Source organism: Castor canadensis, chromosome 14, assembly GCF_047511655.1.
Source record: "Castor canadensis chromosome 14, mCasCan1.hap1v2, whole genome shotgun sequence".
NCBI lineage: Eukaryota > Metazoa > Chordata > Mammalia > Rodentia > Castoridae > Castor > Castor canadensis.
Genome location: NC_133399.1, coordinates 55,369,575 through 55,387,904, shown reverse-complemented (window position 1 = coordinate 55,387,904; position 18,330 = coordinate 55,369,575). Strand labels below are relative to the sequence as shown.

The 18,330-nt window shown below is 46.0% G+C and overlaps 1 protein-coding gene and 1 long non-coding RNA gene across 13 annotated transcripts in view; one reads left to right on the top strand and one right to left on the bottom strand.

Annotated features, from left to right (window-relative positions):
• Positions 1-18,330, bottom strand: part of Ank1 (ankyrin 1) — a 188,090-nt gene that overhangs the window by 106,315 nt on the left and 63,445 nt on the right. The window lies entirely within an intron of this gene.
• Positions 11,107-16,920, top strand: LOC109678227 (uncharacterized). The gene is made up of 3 exons (XR_002211666.2): positions 11,107-11,355; positions 12,370-12,443; positions 16,542-16,920. It is a non-coding gene; the product is annotated as an uncharacterized lncRNA (long non-coding RNA).

Below are 18,330 nucleotides of genomic sequence, written 5' to 3'. Positions count from 1 at the left end.
CAATCCATCCTGGCTCAGACCCCGCCCTGGGGCTGCACAGATGGACCTTCTCCCCACCTGGCACAGGCAGGACAAAGCTGAGGACTGAGACCAAGAACCAAAGGAACAAGGGAGTGCACTCGTACCCAGGTGCAGACCCTTACTGGGTGGATAGGGCAGAGGGTTCTGAAGGTCACGAGGGCTGGGAGCAGGCCAAGTGCTGGACGTAAAGAGCAAGCTGAGTGGGCCAAGGGACTGTGGCTGCTGACAGAGCTAAGGATCTAAGTTAGGTCAGGGACATGGTGGCAAGAAACTACTTGAGCCAAATTGGGAGCAGAGCTAGGAAACCCCAAGGGTTTAAATACTTTGGATCATAAACAGCTAGGTAAAAATGGAAGCACAGTAACCACTTGCAGAGTCCTGAGTTGAGGACTTGGATGCCCACCGCCCACTCCAGGCTCAGGTGCAAGAATCCTTCAGCAAGGGGACCTGCCTATCACGCTGTGCTCCCAGGTCTGGGGAACAACAGTTTCTATGGGGTTTCCTGATGGAACAAAGAGGTGAGTATTCCCACTGAGAATTGTCAGACATGAGGCAAACTCTCACTGCCAAATGCAACGAGGGCCAGAAGCTGGGTCTGTGGCAGAGAAGCCATGTGTGGGGTGAGGATGGGCCTAACACTTCCTGGGGGAAGGTTTCAAGCTAGGGGAGCAGAGCCGCTCTCCCTCAGGCCCCCCATGTTACCCCCTCACACGTCTCCTTTTATGTTTGCCACTAACCAGCAAGTCACTGAACCACCCACTCCTCAATTTCCACCTCTGTAAAATGAGATCTTGTTCCCAGTGGGAGCGTGGAACTGAGTGGCTCAGTCCCATGTCCAGTGGGCCTGTCCCCTGAGTGCCTTCTAGACAATTCCAGCCCCTGGCATTCTCTAATTCCAGGAAGGAAAGGCCGCCTGTCCCTGTCAGGGACCATCTTAGGTCTACTACATCGCATAAGTTAATTTTTATTTCACCTTACACATCTGGAGGTAGAGCCTCTCTAATCACCCACGCAAATCTAAGTAAACGAAGTACCAGTGGATCCCAAATTAGATGAAAGAATTCCATCTTCTTTAGCTTATAAAATTTCAACTCTTTCATTGACTTGATCATTAGACACCAGCTGATCAGGAAGTCCCAAGATTTCAAACTCCTGTATGTAAATGGCCTAGGCATTTCTAAAATATCCACACCAGAAAAAGCTCTTTTGCTCATCCGAAATCCATTTCACCTGACTGAATGATTTTCTCATTTCCACAGAGTGCTGTTAAACCAACCATGCAAACTCAAAGCCTCACAGCCCCAGGAGGAGAAGAAATGAGATGACAATCGGATAAGTCAGTCCTCAGCAGAGGACAGCACACCTAATTGAATGGAGTCTTTGTTAGTCAGACCCCATTTCCTCCTGGAGTTGTCTATCTGATAATGAAGTCATTGAAGGGGGTCGTTCTGAAGGTCATCAGAGTCCTGCTCCTGGACCACGCACTTTTCCTTACCTCCCAATGCCTGGCAGAGCCCGGAGCAAAAACCTTCTGCTGTGGAAAAGTCTAATTGCTAGAGAGTTGGAATGTGCTTTCCTGTGTCTTTTCCCCTTTCCCTGGTCCTGCCCTGAGAACACCATGGGATGAATCTGCTCCTGCTGGTGGCAACCTGGTCACAACAAGGGACTTTTCTTCAGCCTATTGAGTCCTCTCTCTCCCTGTCTCAAAATTTCTCCCAGCCATGATTCCAGACCCTTTTCCTTGCTGACTCCTGCATGCACACATGCTCCAATGATCAAAGTCTCTCCTATAATAAAAATCTCAACTCCATCCACACAATGGAGCCTAATGTTGTTTCCCAAAGTGTGTTCCTAGGAATGCCAGTCCTGAGCACTGTCACTACTCCAACCCAGAGGGTACACTGGAGAAGTAAACATGGAAAAGGCAGACCTTGTCTTTAGAGTCACAAAACAAGGAAGGATTTTAAGCTCTGAACAATCTTGGAGAAAGACATCTAAGAAATAGCCCTTAAGCTAACGATTCCCTATAGTAATTGAGTCCAACTCTTTTTTGCCCTCACATAACACACTTTGGGAAAAGCTGGTCTTCTTCACTATGTCTGGCGAGGTCTTAGACCCTGTCAGTATATTCCACTGCTGCCTCTTTCCCCCAACCACAAACCACACACACACACACACACACACACACACACACACACACACACACACACACCAGCCTCCAAGAGCCAACAGCATAAAAACAAAGAACTTCTATAACAGTAACCATGTTTAGCTAATTCCTTCTTAAAGCAAAGTGTTCTTTGGGGGTGTTGTTAATCAACTCCATAGTTTTCCTGCTTTTTACATGTGAACTTTAGTATATTACATTTTTCTCTCTTCAGCAAGACCCAAAATACATTTCCACACTGCCGCCTACCTACCATGAGGATCTTTTTTAGATGATGGACATCCATCATTAAACACACTGACAACTACGAAAGACAGGGAGAGAATGGGAACATTGTCAGACACTTTTGTGTGTGGGAATACGTCTGCATATTTTCACTTGGAGCATTTTTGTGCCTCCCACAAAAGTTTTTATATATGATATTTTTCATATGCACTTGGGAGCTAACTACTTAAGGAAACCCTATAGTGAAGCTTCTGCAAATTAAATAGCATGCTGTAATGCAGCTGTTTTCCTAAGCTTACACACTCAGTGTGGTAGTTTTGGTTTTGCTTTTCCTAAGTGAGGAGAGTCCTATACAGGAGGATCCAATAAGGATTTATCTAAGGAAAGGGCTGAGTGGGTGAAGGAAGGTCTCAAAGGGAGCCCTGCCGTGAATGAACCTGCCCAGGGCCAGAGAGGCCCATGCAGGAGTTCCAGATGAGATACCACCACCTGGCCTGGGAAAAGTGAGGCTGGCGTTTATCAGCCCTCACCTCTTCAGGGCTCCTGTCTTTGCGGCTTCCGTGAAGTGGCATCCTGCACTGGATATGAGCCCACGATCGAGGGCCCTACCACAGAACAGCTATGCAGCCTTGAGCAAACTGAACACTCGTGGCTCAGTGTCCTTACCTGTCACATGCAAAGCCTCATGGGGTCACTGCAGAGATTAAATAAGTTCTACCTGTGTAGGGACTCAATCAGAGTCTAGCCCTGGGCTCAGACAGTGTCCTCACCATCCGACTTTCCCTTCTCAGTTTGCACACTCAGCTCCACCAGTGCTTCCCATTCTAACTGCTAATCCCCAAGGCTCAGTGTTCATCACTTCTGCTCTGGGCCACTTGGCATTCGCCCCAGCTGTCCCCCTACCTACTAGGGTTGCTGCCTACCCTAGTCAGACTCCTACTCAGCTCAAAACCCTCCACTGGTCCTCACTGCTCTCAGAGCCATTGAACACGCAGAGGGTTGGGCTAGGCCCCGAGGGTCCACTCTCAGCCAAGATTCCCCCTTATCACACCTCTCTCCTTTTTCCTGACCTGAGCCACTCTGAAATCCCATGACCAGCTCAGGGTCTTTCCTCCTGCCTTCTCCCCTCCTCCCCCCCAACTCTCTTTGCAGATCATCCCATCTGCACTGTGGGCCAGGGGTTTGGGTACCACCTCAGCTCCCCTGGGGACTGGCTCGGTACTGCATACCTGCATGCTCAAGAGGCTTCCCCCACCTGGGGGTAGAGGGGCTCAGCCATGATTTATCAGTCAGAAAAGACAATGGAGCAGGACAGGGACCAGAGAACTGAAGCCAGAGGCCTCTGTGAGTAACAGGCAGGATGAGAAAGGAGTCCAGGAGAAGGAGATGCACTGAACTGGGGGACCCCTTGGAACACTCCACCTCTCTCACAGTGGTCATTAATGTCTGTAAGCCCGGCACATTTTTACTATTAAACAAAACTAGATGCCAACGAGCAAAGCCAAGGCCTAAGGCACAACTCATGCTGCCTTGTACCCTGCTTGCTCTAAATACATCCCATGTACTCAAATACTGAGTCCAAGTTCATAATAGCCACATTGCAAATGAACACTGCAGAGAGCAAGGGATCAGCACAGCTGCACAGCTACCGCAATCCTGGAGCATCCCTAACAATCCACCAGTACTGCTCAGGGCTCAGCCCCTGGCCCTCAGGGACTCAGGTCTTGGTTTTTCACATGAAGAAATACCCCCCACCAACTTAGTTCACCATGCCCTCTGCAGCTGTTTCTCACCCAATCAGAGCTAGACTGTGGTTCTACTAGAATGAAGTTTCTATGGGAGATATCAGAAGAGTTCCATTTAATGAATCATTCAGTGTGGCAACCTAGACACATTTTCACATTACACACAAACACACACACACACACAATCAGCTAATGTTCAGTGGTCATTCATTTTCTAAAATTCTTCGTGTGTTTATTTAGTCAAGAGACTAAAAGCAGAAAAGGACTAACTAACTGGGATGAGAGTGATGGCGCCAGAGGCTGGGGAAGTTCTGAGGGCTACAGAGCTGGAAGTGAGACCAGCTCTGGCCAGGGGGGAGGGAATGGTACTCTAGTTGGGTGGTCATTCCATGGCAAGCCTGAGGAAGGTGGGCTGGAATGTTCCATGCTAACCGAAGACCGTGAACAGCAATGTGTACACATTGGCTGTGAAAAAGCCTCCACCTCACTGCTTCAGTGTGGCAGAGAATGCTGGGTTTTGGACTGGCCAAGGCCAGGTCAGAAGAGAAACCCTGACCTTTACTGGCTCTCCAATCTACAGCTAATGCCCATCCCAGCCTAACAGTGGCAGTGAGGAGAGATGGGGATGGGGAGTACATGACAGAGCACCATCTTCTGGGAGGTGAACCAGAAAATCTGCACACAAGGCATTATAACATCCTTGGCATCCCAGCATCTGACAGCCTTGGAAGACACGAGGTCTCACAAATAAATAGCAGTCAGACCATGGCTTATCAGATTAGGGCTGAACTGAAAAGGAGGCAGAACAAAGAAAAAGAAAACCAACAATGGCCCAAAGAAGCTTCTGTGATCCTCCACTCAGACACCCCCAAGTGCCCTCCAGCACCGTGGAGGAGCTCCAGGACCACAGCACCCTTGGCCACGAGTCTGACCCTGACTCAGAACATTTCTCAGCTTGTCTTCCCAGGCAGCTCTGTCAAATGGGCTAGTGTTGACATCGGGCGACGAGACTCATTTTCTATTCCGACGTTGTCAAATCAGCAATTCGTTATGAAGGCGATGCTTTCTCCTCTGGATATGAATGATTCATCAGGCCTCACCACAGTCTTGATGACATATTCTTCAAGATCCTTTCTGCTCCTGTCTCTCTGATTGCACACTTACCAGGACCCTGGTTCTAACTGACTTGCCTTTTAGATCTTCTTAATGGGACAGAATTAAGAACTCAGATGAACAAGAACGCAAAAGAACACAGAGGTCTCAGGGAGCCTACGAGTCCTTGCTTGTGCCTCAAAGTCAAGTGACTAGGACTCTATCCCAGATAACAGGATGCCAACCAATATCCCAGACAACAGCCAAGTTCATTGCCTTTCTGACTGCAGTAAGACTTGGTTTTCTCATCTGTAACATAGCAGTAGCTCCATTTGTGGACATCTAATTGTGAGCATCTGGGCTAGGACACAGTTGCTGCTCAGTAAAGTTAAAGACCTTCCATTCCCCTTGATTTCAGACCTAACACCTCTCATAGACATGGGCAATTTTTTCCTAAGTGGTTTTTCACTCCAGTGGCCTGTCTTCCTCAGCCCTGTTGGAGGGAGCTTTCTGAAGTGCAAATCCAATCCCAACATTTCCTACTCTGACACTGTGCTGGCTCGGCTCCCTGACGCCTGCAAAATAAAGTCCAAGATAGCAGGCTGACACCCAGAAATGTGAGTTTCTCCATCCTCTCCATCCTAATTTCCTACACTGATCACCACCCTCCTGTCCCCACACCACTGGGCATAGTGGCATGCACCTGTGAATCACAGCTATGCAGGAGGCATAGGTATGAGGATTGAGGTCCGAGGCTGGTCCCAGAAAGCAAGGATAATTGCATCTGCCTCTCAGGGCAGTTCCACCACATAAAGATTCAGGGCTAAGAAAGCACAGGCCTTGCTATATTGAAAACTGAATTATTCCAGGCTGGGCTCAGTAGAGCACATTGGTAATCCCAGCTACTCAGGAGGCAGAGATCAGGAGGATTGGTTCCAGACCAGCCAGGCAAAAAGTTAGAGAGACTCCATCTTAAAAAAGAAAAGCTAGGCATGGTAGTACACAAAATCCCAGTTACGCAGGAACTATAAGTAGGAAGATGGCAGTCCAGACCAGCCCAGGCAAAAAGTTGAGACCCTATCCCAAAAATAACTAAAGCAAAAAAGGGCTGGCGATGTGGCTCAAATGGGAGAGTACTTGCCTAGCAAGCTTAAGGCTCTGAGTTCAAACTCCAGCACCATCAAAAAAAAATCTGTATTCCAAATACTGTGTTTGACAGGCTAGTGGAGCAAGAGGTAATATCCCAAGTAACTCAGGCCAAGAGCTGACCTGGACTGACCCCAAGGCAACCTGGACACAAATGAAGAAGTGTTCAGATCCTAGCAGTTCTTGTCCATCACAAGCCATGCTTCCACTCCAAGTCTAACAATCCTCACTGATGTGTACATTCTGTATCATGGCAGACCCAGACTGCAGCAGGGAGGGACATCAAGGAAAGACTGAGCCCCGGATCACAGTCCTAGGTGGGGAAGTGACTAGTGCTTCCCCTGTCCACTCATGACCCTTCCCTGAACTCCACTCCTTGCTTTTCCCTAATCCTCTAAAAACCCTACTATTCCCTATTAGAAAAGTTTGAATGTGTGTGCAACTCAGGGAAGACCCTTAGAGACAAATCCATTTAGGAAGCTGAGAGAGCCTCCTTGGGCTCTGTGGTAGATGTCCCAGGACTTGGGGCACCTTCGAATCCCACCATGGAGAGATCACAAGGTGTATTGGAAGATAAGAGAACCATAAGCACAGGCCTGCCCCAGCTCCCCAGCCAGGGTGAGCCAAGAAAGGACTGGTCACACAGGAGAGCTTGCTTGCTGCTGAGGGTTTTCTGAATGGCTGTAGCTGGCCCTCTGTTTGCAATTTGTTACAACACTTGATCAGTGGCTAGGCCACAAGAGATCAAAAGACAAGGCTAGGCCAAAGCCAGCATCTTTCCAGCTTTCACAGGTGCGGGCTTCCAAAGAAAACTAAAACTCTTTCTTCTAAAACATGGCTTTGCTTCCCCCTGTGGAAAGGGTGGAGTAGTCTCCTGAGCAACACACACACACACACACACACACACACACACACACCACACACATCTCACACACACACACACACATATCACATCACAGTGTGAGAGAACGCTGGAGCGAGCACTCCTTACTCTGCTTTCATTTCTCTATTCTGACCATAAACAAGTATTGTCTTAGGCAACACAGCGTCTCCATTCCTGTGGCACTCTGTACAGCTACTAATGGCTTTCAGCAGCTGGTTGGCCAGGCGCATTAGCAGTAGGGCCACTTCCTCCTGTAATGTACTTTCTTTCCTTCCTGTGCAGGGACAGTAAATTCAGGAGATAAATCACCTTCTGCTCCACGGCCAAAGGTGGGAGGGAGGCAAGGAGCAAAAACAATTCCACTTCTCACCAGATCTCTAAGTAGTTGTTACTGCCTGCCAGAGGGTGATGACAATCTCTGACCTTGCCCAGTGCAGGTACCACCAGCTGAGAGCCAGGTCAGGAGAGCCCTAGAAACTAGATACTGAGCAGCATTAGGCTATGACCACCTCCTTCACACAAGACCTACCTGGAGATTTACCTTCCACATTAATGGCCCTAACAGTCAATGCCCGAGATCTGAACAAGTGATGGAGAAGCAAGAGCTCAGACTTACTCACTCACTGGCTTTAAATTAACTCATGTAACAATTATGGTTTTCAGTCCTACATTCAAGACCTCAATGGATGCTGGGGAAAGTGAGAGGAAATGACTCAAAGATGAGTCAGGCGTGAGCCCTCCCCCAGGCCGGCTGGGCTCAGAGGAGAGGACATAGATGTGTCAAAGTGTGGAAAGGGGCCGGGCCTTGGGGAGGGTCTAGTAGGGTACAATGAGAGTTCAGAGAAAGGAGAAATTATCTCAGGAACTGAAAACTCCCAAGAGCACAGCACCTAAGAAGTCATATACACAGCCACTAGAGAGGTTTGCCAGTGAGCAGTCATTGTTCATGAGCTGTTTTGAAGTAATTTAGTGTTCATTCATTAGTGTCACTGAGATTTTGCCAGGCACTGTGCTACCATTGTCCGAGGACAAATGGTAACAAGGGCAAAACAAATCCTCAGATATGACTTTTTACATTAACAGCACCAGTGGCCCTATTTACATTACCTTGGAGAGTATAGAAGAGAAAGGCTATAAACACCCAGACCCCAGAAAACCATCATGAAAACTGTGTCAGCTCCAGCCCTGTGAAATCTAAAAGACAAAGGCTGAAACAACTACACTGCAGTTCAGTGATGGCTCAGTTTGCCACACACCAGGTGCAACAATTTGGTAGCCCATTTCAGGAGTTTGGCTTCAAGCACATTAGGAAGCAGTGGGGATAGGTAGAAGCCAAATCAAACCATCTGTCTGTCACACCCAAACTGTCCTCTTGTCCTACTCAAAGTGAAAGCAAAATCCACACAATGATGCACAAGCTTTATATTTTCTGTCCCTGTGCTCCTCAATTTCTCCTTCCTGACACCTCTGACCTCATCTTTGTCTGCTCTTTCCTTCCAATTCTCCTGCATCTACATTGGCCTCCTGGTTATTCCACAAGGCATGCCTGCCTCAAGACCTTTGCATGTGCTCTTTCCTCTGCCTCTTCCTACTGAGATGTGCATAACTCCCTCCCTCCCTTAATGGCACATCATTAAGACTTCCTCTGGGAACCCTACTGACTTGCAGGACTCCTCACAATTCTCGTTCCCCTTGCCTGCTCCTCTTCCTCAGTACTTCTTGTTACTTCCTGTCTTTTTGTCTTTTTTTTTTTCCTCTCTCTTTCTTTTGTGTGGTGCTTAGAATTGAGCTCAGGCCTCCCAGGTAGGCAAGTGCTCTATTCCTGAGTCACACCCCAGCCTTTTAACGAGCCTGTATTTCTCATTTACTTTGTTTTCCATCTGTCTCCTTCACCTGCTGGAACATAAGCTCTCCTGAGGCCAGATTTCTGTGTTCTGCTCCCTGCCTTGTCCCCAGTGTGCATGGAAAGTCAAAAATGACTTCATAAAGATCTATTGAAGGTTATTGACAGACCCCGAAGACTAAAGCTTTCTGTGACTTAACCTTCAGGGAGCACTCTAATTTTTGGCCACAACATAAACCCTGTCTTTCTAAGTATGTTTACTTAGATTAATCTGAAAAGAAGAGATGGTTTTACAAAGACACCAGTCAACCCATTCTGGAGGGAGGCAACCTGGATGTAAAACCCAATTACAATGGATTTCAAAGTCAGGGGTAGCTGAACTGATTGACCCTGGTTACAACAGCCACCCTCAAGCCTTCGGCTCCCTTTTTGTGGTATTGGTGTTTGAACTTAGGACTTAGGGCCTTGCACTTGCTAGGCAGGAGCTCTACCACTTGAGCCACTCCGCCAACCCTAGCTCCCCTCCCTGATGCTCTTACACCTCGTTTCCTCACTTCAGCCTCCAGTGGACCCAGTTTCCAGATGAGGAAGCTGAGATACACATGAAGGAAGCTGCTCTTTGAGCCACCTGATGGATGAGACCATCCTGCCCACTGCCCACATTTGCTCATCTGCCACTCCTTAGTCCTGAAAACTGTAGGTCCTGTCTTTGGCCTGGAGACAGTTTGCCTGCTACCCACAGCTCTTACAGGTACCTCCCTGTTTCCTGCTGTCTACAGTGAGCAGGCCTCAGTCACTCTGCCTGGACCCAGGGTCTAGTGTGGCACAGCAGAAGGAAAGGCAGCCCACAGGTGGGATAGGAGTCCCAGTCCTGTCATAGAGCTTCCTTAGGCAAAGAAATCAGTGAGGAGAGGCAGGCTGTGAAGGCACCACAACATCAACAAGAGAGGTACATCAATGGTACATGTTCTTGGGCCACTAATCTAGAGTCTCTTTCATTCATGGTCCTCTGAGCATGTGCCTGATGTGCAGCTCAGGGCTCTGAGTCCACCACCAGAGAAACGTAGAACCTTTCAAAAAACAGGACACATAGATGGCACAGCCTGCAGTGTGCTGGGCAGCGATAGGTCCTATCTTCACAGGGGGACCTGAGGGTGGCAGGAACTTCCATTATCACTGTAAAACTCTTCACCAGGCCCTATCTCCCAGAGCCATGTTGGTGCTTTTCTCTCTTTTTTCTTAGAGTTCTCTCCCTCTCTGAGCAGCACAGATCCCAAGTCTAGCAATTGCAGAAGAGAGAAGGGGTGGCTATGCCCAGGAGGGTCTTTGTGAGTCTTTGAGACAAGCTAGCCCCCACCCAAAAAAGGAGGGTGACAGGACCCCCGGTAGAGCAGCCCACCCTCTGTGCCTTTACCCTCTCTCAGAACCCCCAGTCCCGTTGGGGAATGACACCCTAACAAATACACTGCTGGGAAGAGCCGCTAGAATCTCAACAGATTTGGATTACAACCCAGGAATCACTCTGCCAACCCCTAGCAGAGGGCAGAAGTCAGAGACCAAGGGAGGCGGAACTCAGTTTGACAGCTGTAAAAAAATATGAACCAGTTCACTGAGTCAAGTAGAGGCCACCTGCCACCGACTTTCTGCAACAGCGGCTGTTATTCCCAAAACAGTGGCCGGCTGAGGCTTCGGGGTGCACGCTCCCGCTTTTCCTGCCCGCGTCAGCTTGTGCCCTCCCGCCGACTGGGTACTCACCTTGCAGAAGCCCGGCATGCCGCTCCCCGACCAGGACCCCGCCGAGGGCGGGCGGCTGCACTGCAGGAACCGCCGGGGCTGCGGGACGTGCAGCCTCTGCGCCCAGGGCGTGTGCGGGTGACCGGGGCCGGGCCTTATCGGGCTGCGGGGACGCTATCTGCTCCGAGCGCGCGCGAGGGCGGCGCCCGCCTGCGGCCCGCAGATTGCAGGGCGCGCACTCTCTGGCCTCGCCGCGGCGCAGGCCCCGGGGCGGGGGCTGCGGGGCACGCTGGTGGCCAGGCTCCGGGCGAGGACAGTGTCCCCTGTGCGGCCATGGAGTACGGGGTAACCACTCCCGGAGCTGCAGGACAAGGCTACTGGCCCTGCTGCCCATGCTTTCACCGGGGTCTCGTATGGTTTAATTGCTGATTTGCAGGGAATCTAGGCACTGTCTTAGTAACACAGGTTCCCAAGATACCCGTGTTCCTGGGAACCAAAGGTGAGTCACCGCAGACAGCGGCTGGGAAAGAAGTGAGACGAGGGGTCGGGCTGCTCCAGCAGGCAGGTCCATCAGCAGCCAGACTCCCGCAGGCCTGGCCAGGAAGGGCTCTTTTGCAATATCCGTCCAGTCTAAAGATGGGACGAAGTGGCATCTGCCTAGCCTAGCTTTATCCGGTGACAATACCATCCCCTGGAATAGCAGTTAGTGGTCGGCAGAGGAATGGATGACCCAGGGAAACGGAAGTGAAGCCCTGGAGCCTGGGGATGGCTTCCTGCAAAGGACCATTTGTACAGATGGCCTGGGTTTCCTTCTTCCAGGCACTGTATGCTGGGGTCCTTCCTGAGAAGGGGCTCTCCAACCCTCCACACGTGATGCTTCTCCTCCTTCCTAGGCTGAGGCTGGTCCAGGTTCCCTGATGAGGAAGCCATCTGGCTTCAGAACTTTGCTGCAGAACCAAATGGGCCCTGCTGTGAGGGCACAGCTGCCACAGGAAAAGGCCACGGAGAGCCATGCCACCATGACTCTGTTTTCCACAGCTGGAAAGCCCCTCACTGGAGGCCAGGCCACCTCCAGCAGACCAGCTCCTGACACTGGCAAACAGAATTCCAGGCCTTGTTGGAGCTAAAAATAACCACTCGTTGTGTCACAGGCCCTTAAGCAAGCATCTTTGGAAGCACTGGTCTCAAAAACACTGGCTTTTTTTTTTTTTTCCTTTTTGTTTTAATGGGGCCAGAAAGCTAAAAACATAAAAGCAGGTCCCCTTACACAGGTTATCACATAACACATGGTCTTATTTGACCAAGCTAGTTCATGAGCTACTTCCTGGTGGGAAAGCCCTGGTCCTGTACCCCACTCAGGCATGGGAGTGAGTTGGAGCAGTAGCAGGCTTGGTACCTAGGAAGGGCTCAGTAGAGATTTCTGGAATTAATTCATGATTGTCATCAGTAAGAATGATAACAGTGAGAAGCCAAGTCACCATCCAGGGAAGAACAACATTTTTTCCCTTCATAGCTCCTAGGTTCTGAGGAAGACACCAGTGAGCACATGGAAAGTGTCACCATGATATAGATTCACCTGGCCTATAGGTAAGTACAATTTCAGATCTCAGCCTTAACCTTGCTAGGTCCCCTGTGGTGCTTCTGGTAGCACACAGTCCTTCACAGGTCTTTGCCTGGGACTCAAGACAGCTCAGCAGGTCTGGGGGCCAGTTTGCCTCAGAATTTGACCCCAGAAAGCCCTCCACCCCAGACATACAACATAAGACTATTGCCAAGGATATATCCAAGTGGAGCAAGACCAACCACAGGCAAGCAGAGCAACCAGGTTAGAAAGAGTTAGACCAGACTTCTAAATTCACACCTGGAAGCAGTGCCCCTATAGACAACCCACTAAGGATGAGCATGTCCTATGCTGTGAGCTGCAGTGGTACTTGTCACTTCCTTCATTAGCAGACTATCTCCACAAGTTTCATAAATCCTTCTCTCCCCCTCCCTTAATCTCTGAAAAGGAGCCACAAAATCCATCCTAATATGTAAAGCTCAAGCCAGGTTTTTTCAGGTTCTGCTTCTGGACTGTGAGGATCCCTTGAAAAATGCAACTCTCCCCCAACCTTGCCAAGCCCCCTTCACATGTCCCACTTGTTTCATTTATTTATTTCTTCATCATATGTGTACAGGTACTTGCTAGGTGTGGGCACTGTTCCAAGCACAGGTGAGACAGTAACTCTGCAATCTTTAAAATCACGCTGGGAAGTGTTCACTGTCTTTAGAATCATCATTATAGAAGAGGAGACATAGGCTTGGAGAGCCCAAGAAATCAATTCCAGAAGGGGCAAAGCCAGATTCCTATCCCAGTTAAGTCTGGATCCAGGGTCCAAGGGCCAAGTCTGACATTTTGCTTTTGGATCAAGACTTCAATTTTGTCCACAGTTAGTCAACATACTTTCCTTAATAAGTATGGAAATCAACAATTCTACTGAATGTTTCAAGTGTTATCAACTTAATGTTCCATTTTTTTACAAGATGATAAGTCAAAAAAGAGGTTTTTAGTATATTTTTTATTATAAAGGCAATTAAGACAACCTCACTGAAGAAACATTTGAAATGTGGAAGGCAGGCACGTCATATAACCCATCTCCCTTAGTACCCCAACACAACACATTTCTCTTCAGCCTCTCATTTTATTACATTTTTTCTTTTACTGGAATATTTTGATGAAATATTTCAAACAAAAAGAAAATTATAGAGCATATCTGTATGAATCTTCCCGTGTTCACTTTTCAGCCTTATTAAACTTTGCAGCTCCTGTCAGATTTTTGAAGACTAAGGCATTATAGAGACTGGAATGTAGTATGCTTTAATCCCAACACCCTCTGTTCTAGATGTAACTAACCTGAATTTAGTGTTTATTCATCCCAGGAATGTGCAATACAAAAAACATACACACCCATCTGTAAGATACAAGGAGGATAATGAAACAACATCATATGCCCACAAGTCAGCTAACAGAGTTCTGATGCCCTAACCCTGGCCTTTCATCTGGTTCTGCCTCCTGGCCCTGACCTTTGCCCTCCACAGATGAAAACACTACCTGGAATCTGTGCTCATCAGTCCCTTGCTCTTTTTTATACTTTTGCCACCTATGTATGGACTTATACAAGGACTATTTAGTTTTGCACATTCTCAAACTGTGAACAGAATTGTGCTGCACAATCCTTCTATTTCCATTTTTGATGCAACACAATGTTCCTGAGTTTCACCCAATAGTTTATTCATTTTTGCTGCTGCATCATATTCTATTGTAGCCAAATATCAACATTATTTTATTACTATTGAAATTTTAGCTGTCTTCAGCCTTTTGCTACTAAAAATACTACAGTTATCTATGATAGGAATGTTGCTCAGTGGTATAGCACTTGTCTAGCTTCCCAGCACTGAAAGAAAAAAAATATAGCTGGTGGCATGGCTCAAGTGGTAGAATGCCTGCCTATCCAGTGCAAGGCCTTGAGTTCAAACCCCAGTACTGCAAAAAAAAAATTGTAGTTATGAAAAAGCTTCCTGGTGCACATGTGCAAATTTGTCTGAGTGCATGTCAGCGAGAGCAGGCTTGAGTGACACATCCTCTTCACTGACATTGCAGCAGCATCTTCCCCACTCAGTCTCTGAGCACATGGGTCTGTTGCAAAAGGAGCTGTCTCCTCTGGCCTGAAGGTCCACCATCTAGCTCTGTGCCAATGTCATATTATCTTCGTTGACACTGCTTTATAAGCTTAATATTGTTTGTAGTAAGTCTTGGTATGGGTGATGAATTCTCCTTGCTTCATTCCTATTTAAAAGTGTCAAAGTTTCTGTTGGTCTTTTGCCCTTCCATTCAAGTTTAGGAAAATTCCAGAAAAAAATCTATAAGGCATCTTAATATCATATGGAATATGTTTACCAATTTCATGAGAACTGATGGCTTTATATTACTGAGTCTTTCAATTATTTATATATAATATATTATTATATATTATATAATATATAGATCATATATATTATATATTATTATATATTATATATAGATCATATATATATATATATATATATATATATATATATATATATATATGATACAATCTCTCTCTGTCTCATTATTTGGGTCTTTTTGTACATTATTCAATAATGTTTTATACTTTTCTCCAAAAAAAGTTCTGCCTACTTTTATTAGATTTGTCCCATGTATCTTACAGTTTTAATACTGTTGTGAGATCTTTTATTGAATTGTATTTTAATTTGAATATTGCACTCTATAGGAATCTTATTTTGTCAGTACTAGGGTTTGAACTTAGTGCATCATGCTTGTGAGGCAGCTGTTTTACCACTTGAGCCACATCTTCAGCCCTTTTTCTCTGGTTATTTTTGGGTCTTGCTTTTTGCTCAGGCGAATCTGGACTGAGATCCTCCAATTTAGAGCTTCCCACTGTCACTGGGATGACAGGTTCATGCCAACAGGCCCAGACTATTCCATTGAGATGGGGTCTTGAAAACTTGTTTGCCTGACCTGGCCTGGAACCATGATCCTCCCAATCTCAGCCTCTCAAGTAGCTAGGAAAATGTTATTTTTATCTTTATTTATTTATTTATTTATTTGCAAGGGGGATCTTGCTATGTAGCCCTTGCTTCAAACTCATGATACTCTTGCCTCTGTCTCCTGAGTGCTGGAATTCCTAAACCTGGCCTAGGAATATTACTAATTTTTGTATCTTGAACTTATAGCCAGAAATTTTGTTGAGGTCTTTTATTAATTCTAATAGTTTCTACATGGCTCTCTTTGATTTTTCTCTGCAGACTGTTAATACTCAAAAAAGGTCATTTTTGTCTGTTGTAGATTTTTCACCCCTTGTTTTCTTTTCTTATAGCATCACCCATTAAGATATCCACCCACTATATCATTGAGTAGAAGCACATCTGTCTAGGTGCCAGCTTAAATGGTGCTGCTTCTAAAGTTTCACCATTAAGTATAATGTTTCTATGGATACCTTTCATTAAAGAAGTTAGCTTCTAGTCAAAGTTTATTATTATAATCATGAGTGAAAGTTGAAATTAACATTTCTTATTCTATTTTTATGTGAAAGTAGTACATTGTACTAACAAATTTTTCCAATGCTAAACTATCCTTGCATTCCTGAGTTAAACCCTGCTGGGTCATAATGTATAATTTAAATATAGCATCACTTAATTAGGGTTGTGAGGTTTTCTAAAGCATTTTGCATTTATAATCATAAGTTATATTGGTTGCACTCATTTGCTGATGCTGCATAACAAACTGCCTCCAAATTTTAGTGATTTAAAATACACACAAATGTATCATTTCATGATCTCTGTGAGTCAGGAATCCAGGAGCAGATTATCCTGGGGCAGCTGCAGATCTCCATATATTTTAATCCGTACACTGCTATCTACTACAGTGTAAATGCTGTGCAAATAGTTGCTGCACTATTTTAATTGTTTAATTTGGGAGGGTTATAAAGGAGAATGGTAGAGGGGGTGAATTCAAGTATGATATATTTGATACATTGTAAGAACTTTTGTAAATGACACAATGTACCCCCACCCAGCACAATAAAGAAAAAAAAATTGTTTAATTTAAATTTGTTACACTGTTTTCAATTAGTTGTTTGTTTTGTTTTCTCTGAATATTTTCAGTTGGTGTCTGGACATGTTCCAACATAAGACAAAGAGCAATTACCATCTCTACTCACTGGAATACATTTACCTCCCCAAGAGTCAGCTGAATATGCTTGCTATTTCTGCAGGCAACTGCAAACCCAAATGTTAACTAGCATGGCTGAAGATGGTGCCCAGCAGCTCATCACTAAAGACCTCTTGGCTAACCAGTTCCTTCTGTAACCCAGTTTGGGAATGGTCACCCCATTAGTTCCAAGTCGCTTATTATCCAACCCAAATACCTGCACTTTTTTTCACTTTGTCTGCAAAATTATGCAAGACTTGGCCAATGCTCAGCATATACAAAACAGATAAAAAATTTTAATGTGACACTAAAAAATAAACAGAAGCCCTAATACTTTCTTTTCTCATGAAATGGACAGTCTTGTGACTGGGGGTCATTGCCCCATAGCATTTTTCTTCTGCCAAATCTTGGTTATGTTTGTTTATATCATTTGATGACACTTGGGAAATACTTGGTTTTATTATAGGTATTTGTGTACATGTTTGTCTCCTTTATTAAAAGGAAAAGTTTTGGGGCAGAGACTGCAACATATTCATCACTAGGTGCCATCAAACGCTGGGCTTTAAACATAATAGATGCTCAGTAATTACCTGCCAAGTGGACTATGAATGTATGCATGTACAAATGAATGAAGGACTTCTTCCAATAAGCCACTGATGAGTATTACAAAGGAAATGATTTTAGTTGGTTGGGCATGACTCATTTTAGGTGAATCCATGTTAGCTGCCAGAGACCACTTTTTTTTCCCCTGACTGGTCATAAACCATCTGTTATAATCAATTCTAAAATATTTTTCAGGAATTTTGCCATGTAAAATGTTTGAAAAGTGAGACATCTACCTGTCACCTGTTTTCCTCTCCAGTTTGTCATGATTTAACCATCATTCCCAAGAGTGTCATTGTGACCATATGCCCAAGATCACTCAGTCCTGGCATGACACAGCTGTGTGCTACAGGAGCTGAGCTCATGTAACACTCATGTGCTAACGACTGACTGGGAACAAGCTGACCAAGCCAGTGGTGTAAGCTCTGTATAGTCTCTAAACTTTTTTATTTTTTAGTGCTGATAATAGAACCCAGGGTCTCACCCATCACAAGCACTCTACCACTGAGCCACACTGCCAGCCCCAACTCTATACTTTTAAAACTTAACATGCCTTTCAATAGATTTTTTTAATATATATCCTTAACATGTGCATATTTTCTCATTTATAAACCATGTATAATTACTATTGTGTTAATACATTATGTACATTATAAAACACATGGGAAATGGAACTTTAAAAGGATGAGATTGTCTCAGTCTAGATAAATACAAGTTCTAATGCCTTCTTCCTGCATCTTGCACTCCACTGGGTTACACAGACTCCACTTTGACAGCCAAGGACTAGCACCTGTGATGATGAAGATGAGCCAACCCCCTGGAGGCCAGGGAGATTCACTGGACTCCAGAACTACTGTTTAGTGTCCTTACTGCTTAGGTACTTCACAAACAAGTGCCAGAGACCAAGGTCATTAGCTAGCACCCTGGCAGGATCTGCAACCCTGTGTAGAGATGGGCAGTAGAGGGTGATGTTGTGAGCCCAGCTCTACTATGGACTGATTTTAGGAATCTCTCCACAACCACCATGGGTTTCCTGACATGTGCCTTATCTAGAGCAAGCTGCTGAGCACCACTGAGCCATCCTGGCTCATCATAAAACAAGAAAGCTAACATCTATGGTTCAGGCTTTTCTGAGAATCA